The sequence below is a fragment of the Eurosta solidaginis genome, chromosome 5 (assembly GCF_040869045.1).
Source record: "Eurosta solidaginis isolate ZX-2024a chromosome 5, ASM4086904v1, whole genome shotgun sequence".
Lineage (NCBI taxonomy): Eukaryota > Metazoa > Arthropoda > Insecta > Diptera > Tephritidae > Eurosta > Eurosta solidaginis.
In genome coordinates this window covers 36429456-36453429 of record NC_090323.1, presented here as the reverse complement: position 1 = coordinate 36453429, position 23974 = coordinate 36429456, and the positions used below count along the sequence as shown (strand labels likewise).

The following is a 23974-nucleotide window of genomic DNA, read 5'->3' as shown; positions in this document are numbered from 1 at the left end:
TACTCCAACGGCAAAACTGATAAGCCTAAAGCCAATACTCCACAACATCCCCCTTGGGCGTTACAGCGTAGAAGACTTTTTCCTCGCTAATTCATTGCATAGCCGGTTAATGATGGTGCCGGCGTTAAGAAAAAGTTTAGAAAAAAAAACATATGTACTACGTGCTCTCTGGAAAAAAATGTTTAAAATTGCTTACTTGCACGTTATTATAGGGCAAGATAGCATCTGTCGGGTAACATTGTGTTGTAAATAACAGCGAATCCGATCCTCGTGATCTCTGGCTGATTCATATAGTATCTGGATATAAAAAAGACTGTACAGTTTTGGATAGATTCTATAGGCGAGGAAGAATAGAGTTAGGAGATTCAAGAGGTAGTGTAGCGCAACCCTTTCAAGGTGTTGCCAGCTCAAAATATAGCTTCTCCAACCCAATTGTCAACCCCACCTATCCGTGGCGAAGCCTGTTTATTAACAGCCGAGGCTCTGGCGACCCCGAACTCCTCATGGATCTAGGGAGTGGGAGGGCGGAATGGCCCAAAAGGTCGCATAAGGAAAAAGGAAAGAAAATGGAAGTGGGAGAAGAAAAGGGAAATAAAGGGAAAGAAATGTAAACAAGAAAGAGAAAGGAAAGGGATTCAAGGGGTTATTTGACGTCGCCTTTTAAGGGATTGCCAGCGCAATATGTAGCTTCTTCAACCCAATTGTCAACCTCACTTATCCGTTGCGAGTCCTGTTTATATAATATGCAAGACTTTGGCGACCCCCAGCTCCACACGGCAGGAAGGGTCTGAATAACCGAAAAGGTGTGCTGTTTTTCGGGACTTACAGCATCATTATTCGGCAAAGGATCTTTAGCATCGATAAAACTTTGAGTCTCGTTATCGCAAGGAAAAGAAGAAGAAAGAGAATGAAGGGAAATTTAAAGGAAAAGGGAATGGAAAGGAAAAAGAAAAGGGAAAGGAAAGAAAAATGAACAGAAGAGGAAAAGAAAAGAAAAAGGAATATGGATAGAAATTGGAATACAATAGGAAAGGTAATGGTATATTAAGGATATGATAAAAATAAGGGAGGATATGAAACGTATATACCTAAGAATAGGATTAGCAAGATGATTCGGCACAAAAAGAGAAATATGTATAAAGTTAGAAAGAGCTAGAGTATAATGAAAAGGGACATGAAGAAGCAAAAAAATAAAAGAAGAAAGAAAGAACAAGAAGGAAGGCTAAGTTCGGGTGTAACCGAACATTACATACAAGCTCTCAGCTGAGCTTTGGAGACAAAATAAGGGAAATGAACCTAGGGTAACCCTGGAATGTTTTATTTGTATGACATGGGTATCAAATGAAAGGTGGTAATGAGTATTTTAAAAGGGAGTGATCCTTAGTTCTATAGGTGGACGCCTTTTCGAGATGGACCAGGGGTGACTCTAAATTTTAGATGTACAATATGGGTATCAAATTAAAGGTATTAAAGAGGGTTTTAAAAGGGATTGGCCCTTAGTTGTATATTTGAAGGAGTTTTCGAGATATTGACCAAAATGTGGACCAGGGTGACCCAGAACATCATCTATCGGGTACACCTAATTTATTGATATTTGTAATACCACGAACAGTATTTCTGCCAAGATTCCAAGAGCTTTTGATTTCGCCCTGCCGAACTTTTTCATTTTCTTCTACTTAATATGGTAGGTGTCACACCCATTTTACAAAGTTTTCTCTAAAGTTATATTTTGCGTCAATAAACCAATCCAATTACCATGTTTATCTCTTTTTTCATATTTCGTATAGAATTATGGCATTTTTTTAATTTTTCGTAATTTTCGATATCGAAAAAGTGGGCGTGGTCATAGTCGGATTTCGGCCATTTTTTATACTAATACAAAGTGAGTTCAGATAAGTACGTGAACTTAGTTTAGTAAAGAAATATCGATTTTTGCTCAAGTTATCGTGTTAGCGACCGAGCGGAAGGACAGACGGTTGACTGTGTATAAAAACTGGGCGTGGTTTCAACCGATTTCGCCCATTTTCACAGAAAACAGTGACGCTCATAGAATCTATGCCACTACCAAATTTCACAACGATTGGTAAATTTTTGTTCGACTTATGGCATTAAAAGTATTCTAGACAAATTAACTGAAAAAGGGCGGAGCCACGTATATTTTGAAATTTTCTTTTATTTTTGTATTTTGTTGCACCATATCATTACTGGAGTTGAATGTTGACATAATTTACTTATATACTGTAAAGATATTTAATTATACCTTTCATGAAAATGAAATGGTATATTAATTTCGTCACGAAACCCAAAATTGTAAGTCCTTAAAGGAAAATAGATAGACCCACCATTAAGTATACCGAAATAATCAGGATGAAGAGCTGAGTTGATTTAGCCATGTCCGTCTGTCCGTCTGTCTGTTTGTATGCAAACTAGTCCCTAAATTTTTGAGATATCTTGATAAAATTTGGTGAGCGGGTGTATTTGAGTGTCCGATTAGACATTTGTCGGAACCGGCCGGATCGGACCACTATAGCATTATCCTCCATACAACCGATTTTTCAGAAAAAGAGGATTTTTGTCATATCTTCCTCAATTTAACAAATTGAAGCTTCAAACTTCAACATATACTTTCGTATATTGCACATATTGTTGTCTGATAAAATGTATGACATCGGTCGTATATATAGTATATATCCTCCACAACCGATTGTTCAGATAAGAAACTTTTCGTAATTAATGCCCTATTTTAAGAGCTAGAGGCTTAAAATTTCAACGAATGCTTACGTATGTAGCAGATATTGTTGTCTGAGAAAGTCATAAAGATCGGTGGTATATATAGTATATATTTATGTATATGGTGGTATATATAGTATATATGTATATAGTATATATATATACTAGTAGACCCGTCAGACGTTGTTCTGCCCTAAACTTGGTCTATCTGCATACATTTTAATAAGCTTTTTCCGTCTAGCCCTGCCCTCCCCCCCTCTTCACTTTTTCTTAATCCTTTTATTCTCTCCTCCCTCCGTCTTTTTCGCTTCATCTATCTCTATCTTCGTCTCACCCTATCTCTTTGTCAGTCACCTTCCCTCTTTTCTCTTCTCTGTCCCAGAGGGTGGTATGTATTTTGTTCCAGTCCCATTCCGAGTCCCAGTCCCACTCCGAGTCTCAGTCCTAGTCCTAGTCCTAATCACAGTCCAGCCCGTCTCTGGTCTACTTCCTGGAAAAAAAGGATCGTAAATACAAATATAGGCAATATTATATACCAAATTTCAGGCAAATCGAATAGGACGTATGTAAATAGGTATGTGGGTATTATTAATTCATGTCTTTATTTCGGCTTCGCATGCATATTTATCAGTTTTGCCAGGTTGATGCGACTAAATCGAATATCACAATGAAATCATTTGATATCCATATTACAGACACATTCTAGGGGTATCCGGGTTCAGGTTTTGGCCTATATCTCGAGACCCTAGTCACCCAGGGGTATAAAGGTTACTCTGTACTAAAGCACACATCAACAGCTTCAATTTCATACCCATAATGTAAAACCACATCCTAGTGTTACCCTGGTCTACGTTTTGGCCTATATTTCGAAACCATAGTCACCAATAGGTATGAAAACTTCCCTGTACTAAAGCTCTCATCAACAGCTTTCATTTGTTATCCATATTCTATAAACACATTCTAGGAGCACCCGCGTCCATGTTTTGGCCTATATCTCGAGACCCTAGTCACCCAGGGGTATAAAGATTACTCTGTACTAAAGCACACATCAACAGCTTCAATTTGATACCCATAATGTAAAAACACATCCTAGTGTTAGCCTGATCCATGTTTTAGCCTATATCTCGAGACCCTAGTCACAAATACATAGGTATGAAAATTATCATGTACTAAAGCACTCATCAACAGTTTTCATTTGTTATCCATATTCTATAAACACATTCTAGGGGTACCCGCGTCCACGTTTTGGCCTATATCTCGAGACCCTAGTCACCCACGGGTACGAAAAATACCCCGTATCAAAGTACTCATAAACAGCTTCCATTTTGTTAGCTGACCTAATCATGTGAATTGTCACTCCATAACTCGAGAACGGATAGAAAGATTGCCATGAAATGTTTAGGAAAGATACACGAAGGAGAGATAATGGTTAGTTGATTTTGAAATCCCAAATCGGTTTAGCCATTCTTGAGTTATGATTTTTTTTTAGAAAAAATTCAAAATTTGAAAAAAAAAAATAAAAAAAAGTGTACATTTTGATTGTCACTCCATAATATGGATATCAAATGAAAGCTGTTGATGAGTGCTATAGTACAGGATAATTTTCATACAACTGGGAGACCAGGGTCTCGAGATATAGCCCAAAACGTGGACCCGGGCACCCCTAGAATGTGTTTATACAATATGGATATCAAATGAAAGCTGTTGATTAGTGCTATAGTACAGGATAATTTTCATACAACTGGGAGGCTAGGGTCTCGAGATATAGCCCAAAACGTGGACTGGGCACCCCTAGAATGTGTTTATACAATATGGATATCAAATGAAAGCTGTTGATGAGTGCTATAGTACAGGATAATTTTCATACAACTGGGAGGCTAGGGTCTCGAGATATAGCCAAAGACGTGGACCCGGGCACCCCTAGAATGTGTTTATACAATATGGATATCAAATGAAAGCTGTTGATGAATGCTATAGTACAGGATAATTTTCATACAACTGGGAGGCTAGGGTCTCGAGATATAGCCCAAAACGTGGATCCGGGCACCCCTAGAATGTGTTTATACAATATGGATATCAAATGAAAGCTGTTGATTAGTGCTATAGTACAGGATAATTTTCATGCAACTGGGAGGCTAGGGTCTCGAGATATAGCCCAAAACGTGGACTGGGCACCCCTAGAATGTGCTTATACAATATGGATATCAAATGATAGCTGTTGATTAGTGCTATAGTACTGGATAATTTTCATACAACTGGGAGTCTAGGGTCTCGAGATATAGCCCAAAACGTGGACCCGGGCACCCCTAGAATGTGTTTATACAATATGGATATCAAATGAAAGCTGTTGATTAGTGCTATAGTACAGGATAATTTTCATACAACTGGGAAGCTAGGGTCTCGAGATATAGCCCAAAACGTGGATCCGGGCACCCCTAGAATGTGTTTATACAATGTGGATATCAAATGAAAGCTGTTGATTAGTGCTATAGTACAGGATAATTTTCATACAACTGGGAGGCTAGGGTCTCGAGATATAGCCCAAAACGTGGATCCGGGCACCCCTAGAATGTGTTTATACAATATGGATATCAAATGAAAGCTGTTGATTAGTGCTATAGTACAGGATAATTTTCATGCAACTGGGAGGCTAGGGTCTCGAGATATAGCCCAAAACGTGGACTGGGCACCCCTAGAATGTGCTTATACAATATGGATATCAAATGATAGCTGTTGATTAGTGCTATAGTACTGGATAATTTTCATACAACTGGGAGTCTAGGGTATCGAGATATAGCCCAAAACGTGGACCCGGGCACCCCTAGAATGTGTTTATACAATATGGATATCAAATGAAAGCTGTTGATTAGTGCTATAGTACAGGATAATTTTCATACAACTGGGAAGCTAGGGTCTCGAGATATAGCCCAAAACGTGGATCCGGGCACCCCTAGAATGTGTTTATACAATGTGGATATCAAATGAAAGCTGTTGATTAGTGCTATAGTACGGGATAATTTTCATACAACTGGGAGGCTAGGGTCTCGAGATATAGCCCAAAACGTGGATCCGGGCACCCCTAGAATTTGTTTATACAATATGGATATCAAATGAAAGCTGTTGATTAGTGCTATAGTACAGGATAATTTTCATGCAACTGGGAGGCTAGGGTCTCGAGATATAGCCCAAAACGTGGACTGGGCACCCCTAGAATGTGTTTATACAATATGGATATCAAATGATAGCTGTTGATTAGTGCTATAGTACTGGATAATTTTCATACAACTGGGAGGCTAGGGTCTCGAGATATAGCCCAAAACGTGGACCCGGGCATCCCTAGAATGTGTTTATACAATATGGATATCAAATGAAAGCTGTTGATTAGTGCTATAGTACAGGATAATTTTCATACAACTGGGAAGCTAGGGTCTCGAGATATAGCCCAAAACGTGGATCCGGGCACCCCTAGAATGTGTTTATACAATGTGGATATAAAATGAAAGCTGTTGATTAGTGCTATAGTACAGGATAATTTTCATAAAACTGGGAGGCTAGGGTCTCGAGATATAGCCCAAAACGTGGACCCGGGCACCCCTAGAATGTGTTTATACAATATGGATATCAAATGAAAGATGTTGATGAGTGCTATAGTACAGGACAATTTTCATACAACTTGGAGGCTAGGGTCTCGAGATATAGCCCAAACGTGGACTGAGCACCCCTAGAATGTGTTTATACAATATGGATATCAAATGAAAGCTGTTGATGAGTGCTATAGTACAGGATAATTTTCATACAACTGGGAGGCTAGGGTCTCGAGATATAGCCCAAGACGTGGATCCGGGCACCCCTAGAATGTGTTTATACAATATGGATATCAAATGAAAGCTGTTGATTAGTGCTATAGTACAGGATAATTTTCATACAACTGGGAGGCTAGGGTCTCGAGATATAGCCCAAAACGTGGACCCGGGCACCCCTAGAATGTGTTTATACAATATGGATATCAAATGAAAGCTGTCGATGAATGCTATAGTGCAGGATAATTTTCAAACAACTGGGAGGCTAGGGTCTCGAGATATAGCCCAAAACGTGGATCCGGGCACCCCTAGAATGTGTTTATACAATATGGATATCAAATGAAAGCTGTTGATTAGTGCTATAGTACAGGATAATTTTCATGCAACTGGGAGGCTAGGGTCTCGAGATATAGCCCAAAACGTGGACTGGGCACCCCTAGAATGTGTTTATACAATATGGATATCAAATGATAGCTGTTGATTAGTGCTATAGTACTGGATAATTTTCATACAACTGGGAGGCTAGGGTCTCGAGATATAGCCCAAAACGTGGACCCGGGCACCCCTAGAATGTGTTTATATAATATGGATATCAAATGAAAGCTGTTGATTAGTGCTATAGTACAGGATAATTTTCATACAACTGGGAAGCTAGGGTCTCGAGATATAGCCCAAAACGTGGAGCCGGACACCCCTAGAATGTGTTTATACAATGTGGATATCAAATGAAAGCTGTTGATTAGTGCTATAGTACAGGATAATTTTCATACAACTGGGAGGCTAGGGCCTCGAGATAAATCCCAAAACGTGGAACCGGTCACCCCTAGAATGTGTTTATACAATATGGATATCAAATGAAAGCTGTTGATGAGTGCTATAGTACAGGATAATTTTCATACAACTGGGAGGCTAGGGTCTCGAGATATAGCCCAAAACGTGGACCCGGGCACCCCTAGAATGTGTTTATATAATATGGATATCAAATGAAAGCTGTTGATTAGTGCTATAGTACAGGATAATTTTCATACAACTTGGAGGCTAGGGTCTCGAGATATAGCCCAAAACGTGGACTGGGCACCCCTAGAATGTGTTTATACAATATGGATATCAAATGAAAGCTGTTGCTGAGAGCTCTAAGTTCATTGTGATATTCGATTTAGTCGCATTAACCTGGCAAAACTGATAAATATGCATGCGAAGCCGAAATAAAGACAAGAATTAATAATACCCACATACCTATTTACATACGTCCTATTCGATTTGCCTGAAATTTCGTATATAAATTTGCCTATATTAGTATTTACGATGTTTTTTTCCGGGAAGTATACCAGAAACGGACTGGGACTGGGATTAGGACTAGGACGGGGACGGAGACTGAGACTCGGAGTGGAACTGAGACTGAGACTCGGAATGGGACTGGAACAAAATACATACCACCCTCTGGGACTGGCAATAAGAGATGAAGAAGGAGAAAAACTTGAGAGAAGAGAAAAGAGAGAAGGAGACTGGGAACAAGTAAGGAAGGTTAAGTTCGGGTGTAACCGAACATTACATACTCAGTTGAGAGCTATGGTGACAACATAAGGGAAAATGAACCGAGGGAAACCCTGGAATGTGTTTGTATGACATATGTATCAAATGAAAGGCATTAAAGAGTATTTTATGAGGGAGTGGGCCATAGTTCTATAGGTGGACGCCATTTAGGGATATAGCCATAAAGGTGGATCAGGGTTGACTCTAGAATGCGTTTGTACGATATGGGTATCAAATTAAAGGTGTTAATGAGGGTTTTAAAAGGGAGTGGTGGTTGTTGTATAGGTGGTCGCTTTTTCGAGATATCGCCATAAAGGTGGAACAGGGGTGACCCTAGAATTTGTTTGTACAATATGGGCATCAAACGAATGGTGTTAATGAGTATTTAAAAGGGAGTGGGCCTTAGTTCTATAGGTGGATGCCCTTTCGAAATATCGCCATAAAGGTGGACCAGGGTTGACTCTAGAATGTGTTTGTACGATATGGGTATCAAATTAAAGGTATTAATGAGGGTTTTAAAAGGGAGTGGTGGTTGCTGTATAGGTGGTCACCTTTTCGAGATATCGCCATAAAGGTGGACCAGGGGTGACTCTAGAATGCGTTTGTACGATATGGGTATCAAATGAAAGGTGTTAATGAGTATTTTAAAAGGGAGTAATCCTTAGTTCCATAGGTGGACGCCGTTTCGAGATATCGCCATAAAGGTGGACCAGGTGTGACCCTAGAATTTGTTTGTACAATATGGGCATAAAACGAATGGTGTTAATGAGTATTTTAAAAGGGAGTGGGCCTTAGTTCTATAGGTGGACGCCGTTTCGAAATATCGCCATAACGGTGGACCAGGGTTGACTCTAGAATGTGTTTGTACGATATGGGTATCAAATTAAAGGTATTAATGTGGGTTTTAAAAGGGAGTGGTGGTTGTTGTATAGGTGGTCGCATTTTCAAAATATCGCCATAAAGGTGGACCAGGGGTGACTCTAGAATTTGTTTGTACAATATGGGTATCAAAAGAAAGGCGTTAATGAGTATTTTAAAAGGGAGTAATCCTTAGTTCCATAGGTGGACGCCGTTTCGAGATATCGCCACAAAGGTGGAACAGGGGTGACCCTAGAATTTGTTTGTACAATATGGACATCAAACGAATGGTGTTAATGAGTATTTTAAAAGGGAGTGGGCCTTAGTTCTATAGGTGGATGCCGTTTCGAAATATCGCCATAAAGGTGGACCGGGGTTGACTCTGGAATGTGTTTGTACGATATGGGTATCAAATTAAAGGTATTAATGAGGGTTTTAAAAGGGAGTGGTGGTTGCTGTATAGGTGGTCACCTTTTCGAGATATCGCCATAAAGGTGGACCAGGGGTGACTCTTTTTTTTTTTTGTTCAATATGGGTATCAGAAGAAAGGTGTTAATAAGTATTTTAAAAGGGAGTAATCCTTAGTCCCATAGGTGGACGCCGTTTCGAGATATCGCCATAAAGATGGACCAGGGGTGACCCTAGAATTTGTTTGCACAATATGGGCATAAAACGAAAGGTGTTAATGAGTATTTTAAAAGGGAGTGGGCCTTAGTTCTATAGGTGGACGCCGTTTCGAAATATCGCCATAACGATGGACCAGGGGTGACTCTAGAATTTGTTTGTACAATATGGGTATCAAAAGAAAGGTAGTAATGAGAGTTTTAAAAGGGTGTGGTGGTAGTTGTATATGTGAATCCGTTTTCCAGATATCGACCAAAATGTGGACCAGGGTGACCCAGAACATCATCTGTTGGATACCGCTAATTTATTTATATATGTAATACCTGCCAAGATTTTAAGGGTTTTTTATTTCGTCCTGCAGAACTTTTTCATTTTCTTCTACTTAATATCGTAGGTGTCACAACCATTTTATAAAGTTTTTTCTAAAGTTATATTTCGCTTCAATAAAACAATCCAATTACCTTACCATGTTTCATCCCTTTTTTCGTATTTGGTATAGAATTATAGCATTTTTTCATTTTTCGTAATATTCGATATCGAAAAAGTGGGCGTGGTCATAGTCGGATTTCGTTCATTTTTCATACCAAGATAAAGTGAGTTCAAGTAAGCACGTGAACTAAGTTCATTAAAGATACATATGTCGATTTTTGCTCAAGTTATCGTGTTAACGGCCATGCGGAAGGACAGACGGACGACTGTGTATAAAAACTGGAAGTGGCATCAACTGATTTCGCCCATTTTCACGGAAAAGAGTTAACGTCATAAAATCTATGCCCCTACCAAATTTCAAAAGGATTGGTTAATTTTTGTTCGACTTATGGCGTTAAAAGTATCCTAGACAAATTAAATGAAAAAGGGCGGAGCCACGCCAATTTTGAAATTTTCTTTTATTTTTGTATTTTGTTGCACTATATCATTACTGGAGTTGAATGTTGACATAATTTACTTATATACTGTAAAGATATTAAATTTTTTGTTAAAATTTTACTTTAAAAATTTTTTTTTTAAAAGTGGGCGTGGTCCTTCTCCGATTTTGCTAATTTTTATTAAGCGTACATATAGTAATAGGAGTAACGTTCCTGCCAAATTTCATCATGATATCTTCAACGACTGCCAAATTACAGCTTGCAAAAGTTTTAAATTACCTTCTTTTAAAAGTGGGCGGTACCACGCCCATTGTCCAAAATTTTACTAATTTTCTATTCTGCGTCATAAGTTCGACTCATCTACCAAGTTTCGTCGCTTTATCTCTCTTTTGTAATGAATTATCGCAATTTTTCGGTTTTTCGTGTGAGCTCTGCTCAACTGAGTATAAAAAGATAGAATGAGACGAAGATGGAGATGAAGCGAAAAAGACGGAGGGAGGAGTGAATAAAAAGATTAGGAAAAAGTGTAGAGGGGTAGAGCAGAGCTAGACGAAAAAATCTTATTAAAATGTATGCAGATAGGCCAAATTTAGGGCAGAACAACGTCTGCCGGGTCTGCTAGTAAATTATAAAAAATAAATATATTTATTTTGGGCCAATTTTTTGTTACAATTGTAATTATTTGGAGCTTTTCGACCGATAAAATAAAGACATAAACACAAGGTTTCTCTTTTCTTCCTACGCGTTTTGATGAAATTTTTTCATCTTCATCAGGGAGACTGTATATTTATCATAAAATATGATATACAACAAAACAAACATTAACCCATTAGTTAGAATTGCACAATTTACATCACTCTGTTGTTAACATAATACTTACATTGAATTTATAACATTGAAACTTTCAACATCTAACACATAAATAAACAAAACTTTACATTTAATTCACTGCCTCCATTCATGTTTCCTGCTTCGTCCATTGGCTGATAATGCCGTCATATAAGCGCAGTTTATATTGTTGACGTCTTCTTTGAAATTCATTGCAGTATTGATTTTTTGTTGTATTCGTAGAGCTTCCAACGTCATTCGTGTTCGTTCTTTCCCCTCAACGTCTAATATTTTCGCGTTTTCGAAGTCCGCTGTGTGTCCTTTGTTGGTCAAATGTTCGCATAGTGCTGTTGTTGTTTTTCTATTTTTGGCGTCTAGTCTATGTTCGTTTATTCATACACTTAGTGATCGCTTCGTCGTTCCAATGTATATTTGATTGCAGGTTTCTCCTGCGCTCCCATTACATTTTATTTCGTATACCACATTATGTTGTTGTTCTTTGTCGATTTTGTCTTTTGCTTGTGTAAAGATTGTGTTCAAAGTTCGATTTGGTTTATGCGAAAATTTTATATTGTTGTTGCGTGTGATGCTATACAATGTTTTGTTGTCCGTTAATCCTGGTATGTAATTGACGCCTGCATATATTTGCTTTTCTTTTACATTCTTTTGTTCAGTGATGCTTTGCGCGCAGTTGGTTTGACTAATTGTTGTTGTTATCCATGCGTCTATTAATGTATTAGGGTAGCCATTCTTATATAAAATATTTTTAATTTTTTTAAAATTTGTGGTCATTGTAAATTGTAGATTTTCTTTATAAAGCTTATGGCCGTGTTCTTTTTTTGCAACCATGGGTGATTTGAATGGTAGTTTATTATTCTAGATGATGATACGGCTTTAGCATACCAATTAGTTTTTAGGGTTTGGTTCGATTTTATAACTTCGATATTTAGGAAGGGCAACTTGTTGTTTTTCTCTTTCTCTACTGTAAATTTTATTTTGGTATGTTGGTTATTTAGTGTTTTAAGTATTTCTTCCACGTCCTTAGTTTTAATTATAGCGAATATATCATCTACATATTTGTTTATGTATTTGATATATATGTCCTTTAATTTAAGCTCAGCAATGCTGTCGTCAATTATTTTGTCTAAGACTATATCAGCTACAGTGGGCGATAGAGGATTCCCCATAGGCATGCCGTACACCTGTTGGTAGAACGTACCATCATAGGTGAAATAGTTGTTATCCCTCAAGCAGAATTCGAGACTGGCTTGAAATTGTTTCTTCGATAATGTTGTGTGCATTTCTAGGTTACCCCACTGTTTCATGATCGTATTTATCGCTAGATGAATTGGTATATTAGTAAAGAGGGATACCACGTCGAAAGATTCTAGGATTTCATCTTCGGCAATTGTGATATCATTTAAGTTGCGCTTCAGTTGAAAAGAGTTTTTTATATTGAGACTATCCGAGATAATATGTTTCAGTGTTTTCCCTAGGCATTTTGATAATTTGAAACATGGCACACTTACTGATGAGGATATAGGTCTAAGTGGGATCTTATCTTTGTGTATTTTTGGTAAGCCGTATAGTCTTGGGGCTGTGGCTGCAGTACAAATTAATTGCTTTTTTAAATACAGACTAATATTCTTTTGTTTGTATATCTCGTTTATAATATTATTGTTTTTCCTTAATAATTGTTGCGTTGGATCCGTCCGCATTGTTTTGTATGTTTGTCTGTCTTGCAATAATTGTTCCATTTTGTTTTTGTAATCCACCTTGTACATCATGACCGTTTTATTACCTTTATCCGCGTTTGTAATGATAGCTATGTCTTTGTGCTTCTTTATGAGCTGTCTGGTGTCATCAAAAATTTTCAGTATCCTTTTTTCTGTCGGGTTATTGCGTATCTTGTTTTTAAATGTATTAATTTTGTTCCCACATTGCATCTAAGTGCATCTTTTTCTCTGTCAACTCCTATTGCTTGAATACCTTGTTCCAGGTCTGCAATCAAGTGAATAGGAGAAAATGTTTTCTTTGATATTGGCAGTGCAAACTTTTTTCCCATTGATAACAACCAACGGCTCTCTGGGGGTACAATTATATCCGTTTCGTTCACAAACCAGTCCGCATTACATCTTAATCCAAAGGTATCAAAACTTTTTGTCACGTGCGCTCGTATTTTTGAGTTTAAATGTTGTTCTGTAGCAGTGTTTATTTTCTTGGTAAATTGTATTTGGTTTTCCAAAACTAAGCTTAAGTCCTGTCCGTTTAATCTCTTTTCAAGATCCTCCCTAATATGATTCATACTGTTGCTAGTAATTTTGATTTGAATTTTCGCTTCCTTTATTTCGAGGTTGAAGATTTTTTGTATAAATTGTTGCTGTATTTTTTCCATTTCTTTTCTTGTTTTGTCCAATTTGAACCCATGTATAATATTGTTTGTCTTACCCTTTAGATGTGATGGCGTTATCCCGTAGTCTTTACATTGTATAAAATTTGCGCATAAACCAAATCGAACTTTGCACACAATCTTTACACAAACAAAAGACAAAATCGACAAAGAACAACAACATAATGTGGTATACGAAATAAAATGTAATGGGAGCGCAGGAGAAACTTGCAATCAAATATACATTGGAACGACGAAGCGATCGCTAAGTGTACGAATAAACGAACATAGACTAGACGCCAAAAATAGAAAAACAACAACAGCACTATACGAACATTTGACCAACAAAGGACAACAGCGGACTTCGAAAACGCGAAAATATTAGACGTTGAGGGGAAAGAACGAACACAAATGACGCTGGAAGCTCCACGAATACACCAAAAAATCAATAATGCAATGAATTTCAAAGAAGACGTCAACAATATAAACTGCGCTTATATGACGGCATTATCAGCAAATGGACGAAGCAGGAAACATGAATGGAGTTAGTGAATTAAATGTAAAGTTTTGTTTATTTATGTGTTAGATGTTGAAAGTTTCAATGTTATAAATTGAATGTAAGTATTATGTTAACAACAGAGTGATGTAAATTGTGTAATTCTAACTAATGGGTTAATGTTTGTTTTGTTTTATATCATATTTTATGATAAATATACAGTCTCCCTGATGAACATGAAAAAATTTCATCGAAACGCGTAGGAGCAAAAGAGAAACCTTGTGTTTTGTCTATAAAAAATAAAATTTGGTGAAAGTGCTTAACCAAAACATAGTAATAAAGTGTATAATGTTTAATTGTAAAGTTGAAATAAAGTTCTTGAAACCGACGCCAATGTGGTTTAACAAACGGTACATGCTATTATTTTCGCTAGAGCATGTACTAAGGCGTGTGTGAATATGTATGTAGCATATATACATATACATATGTAGCAAGCATGCGTATTTATGTATTCACATATTTACGTATATATATGGCAACATACTTTCGTACAAAGCTTTAGATGGTGATTTGGAACAACTTTTGTTTATTTGAATTCAGATGTAAGTTATTATTAAATAAAATCATTACAAATGAAATGTACTTATGTGTAATTTATACAAATAAAAAAACTACGTAAGCTTAAAAATATATTTATCCGGCTTTTATATTTTCCACAGGTATTAACGTCATAGGTGGGACAGAATTTGTCAAATCAGCATAACATATTTTTTGTCATATATTTTGATGACTTGCATCTATCTCTATCGTTAGGTCTACGTGAAATAAATTAGTCCCGAAAATATTTTTGCAAGTTATTCGCAAAATAACTTAGCGATTCTTAGCATTACGGGAGCCCTGAAAACAACCCCGACGGCTGCACTGTATGCCATTCTGCACATCCCACCTGTAGACCTGGTAGCAAAGAACAAAGCGTTAACGACCGCAACCAGGCTCGGTGCTTCGGGGCAGCTTGAGCGCCGACCATATGGCCATAGTAGTATAGCGTCATCAATCACAAGACGAACAGACTACATGATTCCCTATCTGCGCTTCGAGGGAGGCCACAATAGAGATGGACGGTTGGCGCAAGGGTGCGCAAATGGCGGAGGAGGCGATACATGTGTACACCGATGGTTCCAAAGTAGTGGAAGGAGTAGGGCCTTTCGGTTGTATTTCGAAGGATCAAAAAAAATTTTCCGAAGCCCTCTCAACATAATCTTCAAATTTAGGGGCGGACATTAGAAACTTTTTTTTTGTATGGGGACCAACCCAGTCTAATATATTATATACCCCATATAAACTGTCATTTTTGCTCCTTTTTTACAGCTAGAATCTTCAAAATTCATCAAATTTCATCAAATAGTTACGTTACGTCATATATTGTTGAAATACGTGATTCGCAGTCATAGTTTTTACATGCAGACCACAAAAAACGTGAAGCTTTGCATCCTCACACAAAGTATTTATCTTAAAAATCGTTTAGGTATGTACATCTGTTCACTATATATTTCTTATCTTAAACATCCGATTATATGGAGATTACGAACGGGATAAGATTATTGTTCAGCCCCATTCATGAAAGGTATGAAGTCTTCGGCATAGCCGAAGACAGTCCCGTCCTTACTTGTTTTTTGTTAAATTTGACTTTTACAATTTTTTTTTTTAAAGTAGGCGTGTTCGGCATGCGATTTTGCTAATTTTTATTTAGCGCATATATAGTAATAGGAGTAACGCTGCTGCCAAATTTCATCATGATATCTTCAACGACTGCCGAATTACAGCTTGCAAAACGTTTAAATTACCTTCTTTTAAAAGTGGGCGGTGCCACGCCCATTGTCCAAATTTTACTAACTTTCTATTCTGCGTCGTAATGTCAACCCACCTACCAAGTTTCATCGCTTTATCTGTCTGTGGTAATGAATTAACGCACTTTTTCGGTTTTTCGAAATTTTCGATATCGAAAAAGTGGGCGTGGTTATCATCCGATTTCGCCCAGTTTTATTAAGAATAGGTCCACGGATCCAGTTCTATGTCTCGCCCTTTAAGAAAGCAAAAAATACTTTAAGCGCACACTAATTGAATTAGAATTGATCAGTAGGCCTAAGTTTGACTATTTGATTTGGTTTGAAAGATGCTAGCCCAATTTCAGGCTATCTACCTTTTTAACTATCAAAAATGGCAGATTTTGTTGTCACCAAAATAATAATATCGTTTAGCTATTGGTAAGAGTGTTTACAAATTGTCAACATTTTTTATTACATTTGTTTTTCCGCAATGATTAATCTTGAAGTTTTTCGTGATTGCATGTACATACATTAGGGATGTTGCTGTAGTGAGTTCACCGTGACCGGAATCTGGGACGGTATGGTGAAAGTAATATGATCTGTGAAGGAAGACCAAATTTTAGATCGAAATAGCTCTGAAATAGTGAATCGGATTAGAGAGATATGTGAACTAGTGATCAAGAATACTCATTATCTAGATCTACTCAATCTATTACGTTCTTTTGCTATGGTGAAATAAAATTTTGTAAAAGTTACAAAATAATTTTCAAGAACCTAAAATTGTATTCACTTGAAAACCACCAACCATTTTCAATCCAAAGTACTTTTATATTGCTTGACACAGCGGATCGACTTCGACAATAACTGTGATATCAAAAAGCTGGACCGAAAATCGGATTTAGAAACGTAAGTCATTTGAAAGTTGCTACACTGAAAGAAATGGTGCTAGTAAAATAAACAAATCTGTTCTGTTGTTCTTGACTTAAGCGAGATTCGGTGAAATTGATCAAATTATGGTTAATTCGACCGAGTTCTTTGTCAAGCGCACAAATTAGTTTAGTTATTTCAACAGAAGAGAAATTGTCGCTCTTAAGTTAACAAAATTCTGTAAAATTGACAGATTCCTAATCAATCTGACTGATTTTTCTGTTAACACAACTGATATTACAGGTTATTTCAACAGCGAACAACAGTCAATGCATGAGAAAATTTCGAAGAGAATTTTATGCTCACTGCGCTCTCTACTTTGTACTTATGACGATGGTGCCACTTGTTTAAAAAAAAAACACCAAAATAAGAAAAGCGCCAAATCGAAAAAACACACAAATTGGGAAAACAACAAAAAAATTGTTTTTCAGTTATCAATACAAAACAAAAAACCCTTTTTTGAATTTAATGTGCATAACACTGCAAAAAGTTATGCGATACCGGGACACCTATTTATCGGGTACAATTTTGCAACTTCTCCTCCAAGCGAAATGCAAAATTTGGCCCTCTTGTTGCAAAACTTTTGTTTGCACGAACAGGATTTTTCCAAAATTAGTAACATTTTGTTCAAGTTTTTACGAATTTTCACTCACGCGAATGAATCTAATAAGATACGAAAAAAACATAATTTTTTAATGTTGATGTTTCCGACAGCATAAAAGTTTGAGTTGTTTTGGAATCGTTTCAAAATAAAGTGTTACGAAAATTAAACCTGCCGAATTACATGTAAAGTTACTCCAGTTCACTGGAGTGGTGAATTACCTTCCAGCGATTTCATTTTTTACTTTTCTATAGCATACAAGTTCTCTATTTAAAATGTTATATCAAACATTTATGCTATAAGTTTTATTCGAAAATTTTACGTGTGACAACTTAACATGCCAGAGAAGAAATTGAGAATAAGCAGTAAAGTGACGCGCGGCGAAGTTCAAAACAATAAATTAAATCTATATATATAAAAAGAAGTGTACATTTTGATTGTCACTCCATAACTCGAGAACGGATAGAAAGATTGCCATGAAATTTTTAGGAAAGATACAGGAAGGAGAGATGATGGTAAGTTGATTTTGAAATCCCAAATCGGTTTAGCCATTCTTGAGTTATGATTTTTTTTAGAAAAAATTCAAAATTAAAAAAAAAAAATAAAAAGAAGTGTACATTTTGATTGTCACTCCATACTATGGATATCAAATGAAAGCTGTTGATGAGTGCTATAGTACAGGATAATTTTCATACAACTGGGAGGCTAGGGTCTAGATATATAGCCCAAAACGTGGACCCGGGCACCCCTAGAATGTGATTATACAATATGGATATCAAATGAAAGCTGTTGATTATTGCTATAGTGCAGGATCATTTTCATACAACTGGGAGGCTAGGGTCTCGAGATATAGCCCAAAACGTGGACCCGGGCACCCCTAGAATGTGTTTATACAATATGGATATCAAATGAAAGCTGTTGATGAGTGCTATAGTACAGGATAATTTTCATACAACTGGGAGGCTAGGGTCTCGATATATAGCCCAAAACGTGTACCCGGATACACCTAGAATGTATTTTTACATTATGGGTATCAAATTGAAGCTGTTGATGTATACTTTAGTACAGAGTAAGTTTTACACCGCTGGGTGACTACGGTCTCGAGATATAGGCCAGAACATGGACCCGGATACACCTAGAATGTGTTTTTATATTGTAGGTATCAAGTTGAAGCTGTTTATGTATGCTTTAGTACAGAGTAAGTTTTACACCGCTGAGTGACTAGGGTCTCGAGATATAGGCCAAAACATGGACCGGATACTCCTAGAATGTGTGTATTATGGATATCAAATGAAAGCTGTTGCTGAGAGCTCTAAAGTCCATTGTGATATTCGATTTAGTCGCATCAACCTGGCAAAACTGATAAATATGCATGCGAAGCCGAAATAAAGACAAGAATTAATAATACCCACATACCTATTTACATATGTCCTATTCGATTTGCCTGAAATTTCGTATATAAATTTGCCTATATTAGTATTTACGATGCTTTTTTCCGGGAAGTATACCAGAAACGGACTGGGACTGGGATTAGGACTAGGACTGAGACTGAGACTCGGAGTGGAACTGGGACTGATACTCGGAATGGGACTGGAACAAAATACATACCACCCTCTGGGACTGGCAATAAGAGATGAAGAAGGAGAAAAACTTGAGAGAAGAAAAAAGAGAGAAGGAGACTGAGAAAGAGATAGAATTAGACGAAGATGGAGATGAAGCGAAAAAGACGGAGGGAGGAGTGAATAAAAAGATTAGGAAAAAGTGTAGAGGGGTAGGGCAGAGTTAGACGAAAAAATCTTATTAAAATGTATGCAGATAGGCCAAATTTAGGGCAGAACAACGTCTTCCGGGTCTGCTAGTAAATTATAAAAAATAAAATTTGGTGAAAGTGCTTTAATAAAACATAGTAATAAAGTGTATAATGTTTAATTGTAAAGTTGAAATAAAGTTCTTGAAACCGACGCCAATGTGGTTTAACAAACGGTACATGCTATTATTTTCGCTAGAGCATGTACTAAGGCGTGTGTGAATATGTATGTAGCATATATACATATACATATGTAGCAAGCATGCGTATTTATGTATTCACATATTTACGTATATATATGGCAACATACTTTCGTACAAAGCTTTAGATGGTGATTCGGAACAAGTTTTGTTTATTTGAATTCAGATGTAAGTTATTATAAAATAAAATCATTAGAAATGAAATGTACTTATGTGTAATTTATACAAATAAAAAACTACGAAAGTTTAAAAGTATATTTATCCGGATTTTATATTTTCCACAGGTATTAGCGTCATAGGTGGGACAGAATTTGTCATATATTTTGCTGACTTGCATCTTTATCGTTAGGTCTACGTGAAATAAATTAGTCCCGAAAATACTTTAGCAAAATTTTAATTTTTGCAATTTATTCGCAAAATAACTTAGCGATGCTTAGCATTACGGGAGCCCTGAAAACAACCCCGACGGCTGCACTGTATGCCATTCTGCACATCCCATCTGTAGACCTGGTAGCAAAGAAAAAAGCGTTAACGACCGCAACCAGGCTCGGTGCTTCGGGGCAGCTTGAGCGCCGACCATATGGCCATATAGGGTCATCAATCACAAGACGAACAGACTACATGATTCCCTATCTGCGCTTCGAGGGAGGCCACAATAGAGGTGGACGGTTGGCGCAAGGGTGCGCAAATGGCGGACGAGGCGATACATGTGTACACGGATGGTTCCAAAGTAGTGGAAGGAGTAGGGTATGCGGTATACTGCGCTGATCTGGAAATAAGCAGATCCTACAGGCTGCCGGATTACTGTAGCGTTTTCCAAGCGGAAATATTAGCCGTAACCAAAGCCGTAGAAACCCTGGAAGAGAATAGCTTAAGCTGCAACCGTGTTAACTTTTATATTGACAGTCAAGCAGCAATTAAGGCAATAATCTCACATAGCACAGCATCTAAATGCGTGTTAGAGTGTAAGCAGTCTCTGGAGAGAATCGGGACAGGGAGAAGCATACATCTATATTGGGTCCCAGGTCATATGGAATAGATGGGAATGAAAAAGCGGACGAACTAGCTAAAAATGGCGCATCCCTTGAAGCTTTCTCCGTAGATGTCCCAATTAGGTTGGGCGAGATTAAGCGAAGGCGAGAGGTGCACATGATCGACCAAGCGGGAAAGGCGTGGGCTCAAGCGCGGGGCTGTAAAGTGTCGAAGATTATGTGTAGGTCTTACAACCTTAGACTAACACAGTTGCTTCTATCATTAAAAAGAGACGACTGTATACTCATGACGGGTATTCTGACTGGACACTGCCTTCTGGCGCCACATGCCTTTAAATTAGGCTTGGCCAGTGATAGCAGATGTAGGAAGTGCGGGTTGGAGGAGGAAACGATCGAGCACGTTCTGTGATTGTGCCCTGCACTTGCCAGGCTAAGATTCCAGCTATAAGGAGTGATACAGCTGTCAGATCTAGAAGCAGCAAGCGGCTTAAGTCCTAGGAAGCTTCTAGTATTTGCCAAGAGGACGGAGTTATTTTATAACATAGGCTCTGGTTTTTGATAGGATTTTTCAGTTTGGTCGTTAAAACAAGCTTCTGGTAACACTACGGACTCAATCAGTCTATGTGAGGTCCTCATGGACCGGCCAGTTCAACCTACCTACCTATTCGCAAAATAAGTTTGTATTAATTACTAACTCTTCGTTTTTTTAAAAATCGTTAAAATTCAACGGTTTATCCAAATTGAATGCGATGGATGGCATATGAAAAGCAATTGTGTATATTTTGATATACTTTTGAAAAATTTTAATAAAAGCGATTTTTTAAATTTTTTGGTGTATCCTTTTTAAGGATAATTGGTTTTTATCAATGTTCTCAGCCTTGGAAAAAAAAAAACAGTAGGTTCACTGGAATCTTGCAAACTGAATTCCGGCGAAAAAAAGATGGTGACTCTTTACGTTGAGCCATAAAAGCAAATATTTGCTCCACTCCCAACGTCACTATAATACATATTTCCACCTGTTAAAGTAATAATTAGTTTTTGTTTATATTTCTTTGGAAACAGGAAGTAAGCAGACAATTTTCAGTAAGTCAACAAGCTATTTTTATTTAATACCCAACGGATTAAACCCTCCAAAGCCCGCCCGACCGGCGCGAGGGGCGCATCCGCATGACGCACGGATTTGTTATTGCCGAGTTGTTGATAGGCGGAGGTTTGTTAAGCGTCGAGATCTAAAACTGCTCAGCTACAGAATAAAAATCATCAGCTGGGTACTATACATAACAGTTAGAAATTACATAGAAATTATACATATATATACTACATTGTTAAATAAGTGAACATTTTTAATTTATTTGATTTTTTTTTTTTTGTTAAGAGTTAAGATAGGATAAGCCAGTTTTCTTTATGGTAAAAAGTGAATCCGTTATATCAAATGAATTAGAATGAGTGTTAAAATCATGACACAAACACCGAAAAGGTTCATTTAATTCGAAATTAGTTCTACACTGCCTCAAAAGAAGAGGTTTGTAATGTCTTGACACCCGTGATGGGACGTTGAAATTTACTTCGTTCAAAAGAATTGGACTAGAAATCAGTCCATTCAGGAGTTTAGCCATAAATATAACGCCTAGCATTTCTCTACGACTTGCAAGAGTTGGAAGATTGATAAGCTCTAACCGACTAGTATAAGGTGGAAGATTATACGCAGAGTCCCACTGAAAATTCCTTAAAGAGAAAAGTAGAAATTGCTTTTGTATTGATTCAATTCTATCTGCATGAACTCGATATTGTGGATTCCAGACTATTGATCCGTATTCTAGTATCGGTCTAACTAAGATGATGAAAAGGGCTTTAGTTACATAAGGGTCACTAAATTCTTTGGACCACCGTTTCACGTATGAAAGAACACCTTTAGCCTTATTGACAGTAGCATTAATATGAAGGTTGAAACTAAGTTTAGCATCTATCGTGACTCCCAAGTCCTCAAAATAGTTTACTGATAGAAGACAAAAATTATTAATTACATAAGAGGCTGCTGGCAAAGATCTTCGAGATAGGCACATGAATTTGCATTTATTGAGGTTCAGCGGCATTGAATTTACGTTGCACCAAGTAACTAGGCAGTTTAAATCCGCATGAAGCAAGGGACGTTCTTCGATAGACGCATAAGACCTAAAAAGTTTTACATCATCAGCATACATTAAGATTTTGGAATATTTTATAGTGGTACAGATATCATTAATAAATAGCAAGAACAGAATTGGACCAAGGTGGCTGCCTTGTGGGACGCCAGAGGGAACATCGATGACATTTGAAAAAGTATTTTTAAATATAACTTTTTGCGTTCGACCGCAGAGATACGACGAGATCCACTGGGTGAGACCAGGTTGGAAGCCAAGCCGATCCAGCTTGTATATAAGTAAGGAGTGGGATACTTTGTCAAATGCTTTACTGAAATCAGTATAAATAACATCTGTGTGAAGATTTTCTCTAAATCCCTTAGAAACATGAGTTGTGAATTCAAGTAGATTAGTAATGGTAGATTTGCCTTTTAAGAATCCGTTTAGCTGTCCTGCAATCAAAGTAGAAATGGAAAATGTTAGCTGATTGGTAACGATAGCTTCAAACAACTTTGGGATGGCCGACAACTTTGCTATTCCTCGATAGTTCTCTACACACGACCTACTACCACTTTTGTGAAGGGGTATGAGAAAAGATTCCTTCCAAGCAGAAGGAAAGACTCCACTTTTTAGGGACATATTGAATAAATCAGTTAGAGACTGATAAATGTGTTCAGCGCATTTTTTAAGAAAACAAGTGGGAATTAAATCAGGACCGTACTTGTAAGATTCTTTCAAGGACGTTAAATATGAAAAAACTTCATCCGGATATATTTCTGGAATATTAATGGTGAGTTAAGCTGAAATGGATATTCATTTGAAAAAGTATTAAATTCATTGGAATAGTTGGACTTGAAAAATTGTGCAAAGAAGTTAGCAATATCTTGATCGTCGCTAGACAAATTACCCTGGTATTTTAAAGCAGAGGAAACCCCTTAACCCTACGTTTAGAGTTCACGAAATTATAGAAAGCTTTCGGATTGCAAGTTATTTTCCTTTTCATCTTACAGATGTACGTATTATAGCACTTTTTGTTTAATTCAAAATATTTATGACGCAAAAAAGAGTAATGCAAGTAATCGGAGTGAGAACCCGACCTTTTGTATAATTTGAAGAAGCGAGATTTTCTGTTTTTTAAGGACTTCAGCTCTTTAGTGAACCATATTTGGACTGAGTCGGTAGACACACGTTTTCGCTTAGGTACGTGTTTTTCCAAAATACCGTAAATGGTGGTATAAAAGTCGGAAACATTTTTGTCAATATCTACACCATATTTGGGCCAAGCCACTGTAGATAAAGTTTGATTAAGTTTACTAAAATTAGCCTTCGCGAATTGAAATCTGAAACTAGAGTCGCATTTAGTAGCAATGCTACTCG

The 23974-nt window shown here is 37.3% G+C and overlaps 1 protein-coding gene across 1 annotated transcript in view; it reads right to left on the bottom strand.

Moving 5' to 3' along the window:
• Trl (Trithorax-like) overlaps positions 1-23974 on the bottom strand; it is a 291079-nt gene that overhangs the window by 246550 nt on the left and 20555 nt on the right. The window lies entirely within an intron of this gene.